The following is a 7875-nucleotide window of genomic DNA, read 5'->3' as shown; positions in this document are numbered from 1 at the left end:
CCCGAAACGTCGATTCTCCTGTTCCCTAGATGCTGCCTGACCTGCTGCGCTTTTCCAGCAACACATTTCCATCTCTGATCTTCAGCATCTGCAGACCTCACTTTCTCCTCAAAGAAGGCGTTTGGTATGCTTTCCTTTATTGGTCAGAGTATTGAGTACAGGAGTTGGGAGGTCATGTTGCGGCTGTACAGGACATTGGTTAGGACCACTGTTGGAATATTGTGTGCAATTCTGGTTTCCTTCCTCGTTGTGAAACTTGAAAGGGTTCAGAAAAGATTTACAAGGATGTTGCCAGGGCTGGAGGATTTGAGCTACAGGGAGACGCTGAACAGGCTGGGGCTGTTTTCCCTGGAGCGTCGGAGGCTGAGGGGTGACTTTATAGAGGTTTACAAAATTATGAGGGGCATGGATAGGGTAAATAGGCAAAGTCTTTTCCCTGGAGTCAGGGAGTCCAGAACTAGAGGGCATAGGTTTAGGGTGAGAAGGGAAAGATATAAAAAAGACCTACGGGGTAACGTTTTTCACCCAGAGGGTGGTAAGTGTATGGAATGAGCTGCCTGAGGAAGTGGTGGAGGCTGGTACAATTGCAACATTTAAGAGGCATCTGGATGGGTATATGAATAGGAAGGATTTGGAGAGATATGGACCGGGTGCTGGCAGGTGGGACTAGATTGGGTTGGGATATCTGGTCGGCATGGACGGGTTGGACCGAAGGGTCTTTTTCCATGCTGTACATCTCCAAGACTCTAAATCGACAGACAGGTAGAGACATAGACAGATGGATGGACAGAAAGATTGATAAATAAGATTATTTTCAGTCCATCCACATCACTTGGGAGCATTTCAAACGTTGGTATACTGAGAAACTGAAAACCAAAATAGCTTCGTTTCACCTTTGCGTATTTAACAGTTTGCAAACCTGTGTCATTGCTCCTGACAAAGCAGAGAAAACACAGGCCTCTGCAATCTCACCACCTAAACTTAAAACTTCATATTCTGCCCTGCATTACTTTTTCTCCGCATCACTGTATTCATTCACAACTTCTTCCATGTGGTTGCATCTCTGATTATCACCCTTAGTGGCATCTCTCACCTTCCTTGTACTCAGTCTCAGGACCTTTATTGAAAAGGGAGAGAGAGTGAAGAGAAACAGGTAACTCTAGGCCAGTTAGCTTAACATCGGTCATCAGGACACTATTAGAAAGGCTGTAATGATTAGATTCCCTACAGTATGTAAGGACAGGCCCTTTGGCCCAACAAGTCCATACCGACCCTCCGAAGAGTAACCCCACCCACATTTACCCCTGACTAATAGAAATTCCTTAGTATAGATTGTTAGCTATTACAAAGGTTGAGCTGCAGAACGACATGGAGTTACATGCAACTAGCACTACAGGCAATTTTTTGAGCATAGCCAATGTACCTAAATTGCACATCTTTTGGATTGTGGGAGGAAACCCACGCAGATACAGGGGGAGAATGTGCAAACTCCACACAGACAGTCGCCTGAGGCTGGAATCAAACCCAGGTCCCTGGTGCTGTGAGGCAGCAGCACTAACCACTGAGCCATCGTGCTACCCTGGTGAAGGGGAAATCATGCCTGACAACGTTCGTGGAATTCTTTGAGGAGATAACGAGTAGGATAAAAGGGAACAAGATGTCAATTTGGATTTCCAAATGGTGTTGGATGCATCAATCAATTTAATCAGGTCAGACGCCATGGTGCTGGATAGAGGATTTGGCTAACTAATACAATAAATAATTGTTAGCATGCAGAGGGTATTGTTACTTGCAGATGGCTTTGCCAAGCAAAGGAGTTAATGAGAATGAAATGAGACCCCCGAACACCAGAAAGTAGTCATGACAAAAAAAAGAATTTGATGGCCTTTTCAAATATCTGCCACTAGTACAGTAGCATTGATTCGCCAGTAGATGGTGGCGTTGCATCATTTTTAATCAACCAAGCGACAATAAATTAAATCAGCAAGAAACAGTGACCACGGAACTATCAGCGATTGTCAGGGAAAACCCACCTGGATCACACACACACACACACACACCCTCCAGGGAAAGCAATCCTGACCTCCGACTCCTCATGTGCGATTCCGGTGAGCCTGAAATGGCCAAGAGAGCAATCCAGTTCAAAGTGCAGCCAGGACGGGCAGCATGTTGCCCCTTTCAGAGACTGCTTTCAGGCCACGAAATGATGAGGGACAAAAACAAAATACACCCAAGTGTTCCAGATTTACACCAGGGGCGTGTCGAACAAATGTCCCGGTGACCGCTGTATGACTCTGACTCTGTGAGTGACTCTGACGCAGACGCAACGTTTGGAACACATCCGGGGGTAGGTACGTGAACAGGGAAAGTTTGGAGGGATACAGGCCAGGAGCGGGCGGGTGGGACGAGGCGAGTTTGGGGATGATGGTCGGCATGAACTGGTTGGAACGAAGGGGTCTGTTTCCCGTGCTGCACTATGGGGAGGAGGCTGGACGGGACGCGGGGAGAGACCGGAGTTGTTGCAGAGGTGGGAGCAGATTTGGTTCAGAAAACCCAGCTCAGGGGGAGGGGGAGGGGGAGGGGGTTGAAGATCCACTGGTGGACCGGCCTAGCTCCTGTCTTGTGTGCTCTTTTGTTGCTGGCGACCGAGGAGAAGGAACCGTTCACAATCTGATTTAAGTAGTTGGTGGTTTAACGGGAATAGGCTTGAGGTGTTTCTCGTGGGACTGAAAAAAAAAGCAGTGGTTACTTTGTAAAGGTTTCATGGAATGCCCTGCCAGTAGCAGTGGTGGACTCTCTGTCTTTATGGGCATTTAAGCGGGCATTGGATAGGTATATGGAGGATAGTGGGTTAGTATAGGTTAGGTGGGCTTGGATCGGCGCAACATCGAGGGCCAAAGGGCCTGTACTGCGCTGTATTCTTCTATGTTCTATGTTCTAAGTAATTGTGAAAGAGTCAAACACATTGGCCGTGGGGTGTGGAGTCACATGCAGGCCGGACGAGATAAGGATGGCGGGTTTCCTTGCCGAAAGGACGTCAATGAACCAGATGCGCCTTTCCAACCATCATCATCATCATCATCATCAGACTCTTAATTCCCTACAGTTACTGAATCCAAACTCCACCTTCTGCCATGGCAGGATTCGAACCCAGATTCCCAGGACACGACACGACACGCTGGATTGACATTCCGGGCGATAGTAGCCCGGGAGCCATCGCCCCCCACTACAGGGACAAAGAAGAAGAAAAAAAACTTAGAGCAGGTTGAGCGATCACAGATAGAGGGGAGTGAAATCAGAGTCGTGAGGGTGGCGCCGGGGAAAAGCACGGCAGGTCAGGCAGCTTCCTCGAGGAGCAGGAGGACCGACGTCTCGGGCACAAGCCCTTCCATCGGGAATCAATTCCCATTCCCGATGGAAGGGCTTGCACCCGAAACGTCGGTCCTCCTGCTCCTCGAGGAAGCTGCCTGACCTGCCGTGCTTTTCCCCGGCGCCACCCTCTCGACTCCGACCAAAGGGGGAAATGTTGGGAGACAGTTTTGTCCAGTGGGCAAGTGGGGAGTGGGTGGGGAAGCAACAGAGACACCTGATCAGATTCTCTCAATCTTTAGTGACATAAAATCTCCATGGAGCTCCTCTCACATTGTTGGAAGGAGGTGTGTGGGGGGGGGAGAGCAACATCGCAGTCAGGAAACAGCCATTTGGAAAGTCATTGAATCTGGGAGACGAAACGGTTTCAGAGACATGAAAACCACTCATTTGCCCACAGAGCTCATCGATGATCAGAATATCAGTCTCGATGGAATTTCAGCAGGGACGGACGAGAATGAGCGAGGTTTCACCCCTGAACGTGAGGATGAACAGCAAAACGCTACCACCGCAGCTACTTGTGAACCCCCTGGTGTGTTAGCAGGTGAATGGCCTCTCCCCCGGGGGGTGTGAACCCGCTGGTGTGTTAGCAGGTGAATGGCCTCTCCCCCCCGGGGGGGGGGTGAACCCGCTGGTGTGTTAGCAGGTGAATGGCCTCTCCCCCCGGGGGGGTGTGAACCCGCTGGTGGACGGCGAGTTCAGAGGAGCGTCTGAACCCAGTCCCGCAGCCAGGGCACGTGAACGGTCTCTCGTCAGTGTGCACTCCTCGGTGGGATGTCAGTTCCCAGCAGCTTTTGTAACATTCCCCACAGTCTTGCGCACTCGAAGGGCCTCTCCCCGGTGGTGGGTGACGGCGCCGATGAATTTCCAGCTCAAATGGGTAACTGAAACCCTTCCCGCAGTCCCCGCACTTCCAGGATCACTCCCTGGAATGTCTGCGCTCGTGTTGAGACCGACCTGGCTGAAGCCTTGTCCAAGTGTCCCGGTTTCTCTCCGTTGCAAACGGCACTGTCTGCTTCCATGTTCAAAACCTGACGACACTCAGGTTTGGTCAATGCGGCGAACCCCCCAGACGCTTGTTTTCAGTTTTCCCTTTGTCCAATGCAACACCCTGCAAACTTGATTTAAAACAGAAATAGAAGAGTGAGTGGGAGATAGCCGACTAAAAGATGAAACAACTTGACCCAGAGGGCGGTAGGTGCCTGGAACGCGTTGCCAGCAGAGGCAGGCATGGTAGGTTCATTTAAGATGCGTCTGCACAGATGCATGAGTAGGTGGGGAGCAGAGGGCTGCAGATGTTTAGGAACTGGGCGACTGGTTTAGCCAGTAGATTTGGATCGGCTCAGACTTGGAGATCTTGGCTCTTTGAAAGGAGGTTGCTAAGAGTCGAGCTGATCGAACTTGATCAATTTGCAGGCCTGGGACTGGAAGCAATGACTATGAAAAGGTGCCGGACTGTTATAGAGACCCAACTCGTTCACCAATGTCTGGCACCCAGACTGGGCCTACACTACCCAGGACACCCGCACCAATCAACCACTCCGCCCTGTGTGGCCCAACATTTCAACTCCCCCTCCCACTCTGCCGAGGACATGCAGGTCCTGGGCCTCCTCCACCGCTGCTCCCTCACCACCCGACACCTGGAGGAAGAACGCCTCATCTTCTGCCTTGGAACACTTCAACCCCAGGGCATCAATGTGGATTCCCCCCCACCCCCCCAATTTATCTCTCCACCCTGGAGGCTTCCTGCCTCTATTCCTGATGAAGGGCTTTTGCCCGAAACGTCGATTTTCCTGCTCCTCGGATGCTGCCTGACCTGCTGTGCTTTTCCAGCACCACTCTGATCTAAACTCTGGTTTCCAGCATCTGCAGCCCTCATTTTTGCCTACACGACACATAGGCTTCCATAGGAAGAGAGGTATAGATATGGGGAGAGACAAAAAGAGTCAGACTTCCCCTTTGGTCCAACCACTCTGTGCTGACCATAATCCCAAACTAAACTAGTCCCCACCTGCCTGCTCCAGGCCCATATCCCTCCAAACGTTTCTTATTCACATATCCATCCAAATGTCTTTTTAAACATTATCACTGTCCCCACATCCAGCACTTCCTCGGGATGTTCATCCCACACTCGATCCACTCTCTGCGTAATAACATTGCCCCTCGTATTCTTTTGAAATCTTTCTTCTCTCACCTTAAAAATATGCCCCCTAGTCTTGAAATCCCCCACCCTTGAGAAGAGACCCTTTTGTAAACCTTTGTAAGGTTCCTATGCTAAAGTCAAAACGGTCCCAGCCTCTTCTAACTCAAACCCTCTGTTCCTGGCAACATTCTGATAAATGGTCTCTGAACCCTCTCCAGTTTAATAATACCCTTCCTGTGACAGGACGACCCGAACTGGATGCAGTACTGCAGAAGAGGCCTCACTAATGTCCTGTACAACCTCAACGTGACGTCCCCAACTCCTGTACTCAAAGCTCTGAGCAATTAAGGCAAGCGTGCTAAACGCTTTCTTAACCGCCCTGTCTACATTTGAATCAAACTTCGAAGAGTTGTGTACCTGAATGCCTGGGTCTCTGTGTTCTACAACACTGCTCAAGGCCCTGCTTTTAATTGTATCAGTCTTGCCCTTGCTTGTTTTACCAAAATGCAACACCTCGCGCTTATCCAAATTAAACTCCATCTGCCCCTCCTGAGCCCATTGACCCAATTGATCAAGATCTCATTGTAATCTTAGGTAACCTTTGATAACTTCCTCAAAAAGCTCAATCAAGCTTGTGAGACATGGTTTCCCTCGCACAAAACCATGCTCTCCCCAATCATTACTCGCCTCTCCAAATGCATATAAATCCTCTCTTTCAGAATCAACATCTTACCCACCACCAAGGTTAGACTCACAGGTCTGGAGTTCCAAGGCTTCACCTGATAAACTTCCTTTAAAAAAGACGCAACATTAGCCACTCTCCAATCATTCAGCACCTCAGCCGTAGTTTGTAGATAACGCAAATGTACAAAGTTAAAAATCACACAACACCAGATATTATTGTCGAACAGGTTTATTTGAAAGTACAAGCTTTCGGAGCACTGCTCATTCCTCGGGTGGGGCAGGATTCAGAGGACACAGAGTTTATTGTAAAAGACCAAAGTGTCATACAACTGATGCGATGTATTGAACAAACCGAGATTGCTGTTAAGTCTTGAATCACGTAGAATGGGTTCGCAGGTCTCTCTCTCTCCCACAGACACACACACACACACACACATACAGATAAGTCCACAGGGCGAATTTGCATTTGCAGATAGATTCCATTTTGTTCAAAATGCACACAATATGTCGGCAGTCTGTCAAAGTGGCATTTTGTAAATTCCTACTTTGGAAGTAGAACCAGTCTGACTCAAGTTACAAATCGCACATCACCAGGTTATAGCCCAACAAGTTTATTTGGAAGTACTAGCTTTTGGAGTGCTGCTCCTTCATCAGGTGGTTGTCAGGCGCTCCGAAAGCTAGCACTTGCAAATAAACCTGTTGGACTATAACCTGGTAATGTGCGATGTTCAACTTTGTCCACCCCAGTCCAACACCGGCATCTCAGTCCGACTCGAGACTGGGACACAGACAGACTCTAACATCACACCTTTAATGCATTGTCTGAGCGGAGATGTCACCTTTTTTTAAAAAAAATACCGATAAAATGTTAAGTCATCTCAAGGATAGGACTTGAAAGAAATTGTGGGATTTACATATTAATGCATCAAAACCTGCATCCCCGTTCTAAGTGAATAAAGACGTAATAGCAATCTAGGTTTGTTCAAGACATTGCATAACTTGTCTGACACTTTGATTTTTAGCTTTGGACATTTGTGTCATATATCACAATGGGTGAGGCGCTGAATGACTGGAGAGTGGCTAATTCCGTCTTCTATGTTCCTGCCCCACTAGCTACCTGACGGAGGAGCAGCGCTCCGAAAGCTTGTACTTTGTGGGCGGCACGGTGGCTAGCACTGCTGCCTCACAGCGCCAGAGACCCGGGTTCAATTCCCGACTCAGGCGACTGACTGTGTGGAGTTTGCACGTTCTCCCCGTGTCTGCGTGGGTTTCCTCCGGGTGCTCCGGTTTCCTCCCACAGTCACAAAGATGTGCAGGTCAGGTGAACTGGCCATGCTAAATTGCCCGTAGTGTTAGGTAAAGGGGTAAGTGTAGGGGTATGGGTGGGTTGCGCATTGGCGGGTCGGTGTGGACTTGTTGGGCCGAAGGGCCTGTTTCCACACTGTAAGTAATCTAATCTTATGAACAAAAGAAGCGTCAGCAGCTAAAACAGTGATTGTCGGAAAAACCTCAGCGGGCCTGGCAGCAGCTGTGCAGAGAGGTTAACGTTAACTCTTGATTTCTCTCCGCAGACGCTGCCAGGCCCGCTGAGGTTTTCCAGCAATCTCTGGGGGTTTTTTTTTTTTGCTTTTGATTTACAGCATCTGCAGTTCATTGGGTTGTTATTGAGCTCCATCAAC

The sequence above is a fragment of the Chiloscyllium plagiosum genome, chromosome 44 (assembly GCF_004010195.1).
Source record: "Chiloscyllium plagiosum isolate BGI_BamShark_2017 chromosome 44, ASM401019v2, whole genome shotgun sequence".
NCBI classification, from domain to species: Eukaryota; Metazoa; Chordata; class Chondrichthyes; order Orectolobiformes; family Hemiscylliidae; genus Chiloscyllium; species Chiloscyllium plagiosum.
This window is presented reverse-complemented; position numbering follows the sequence as displayed.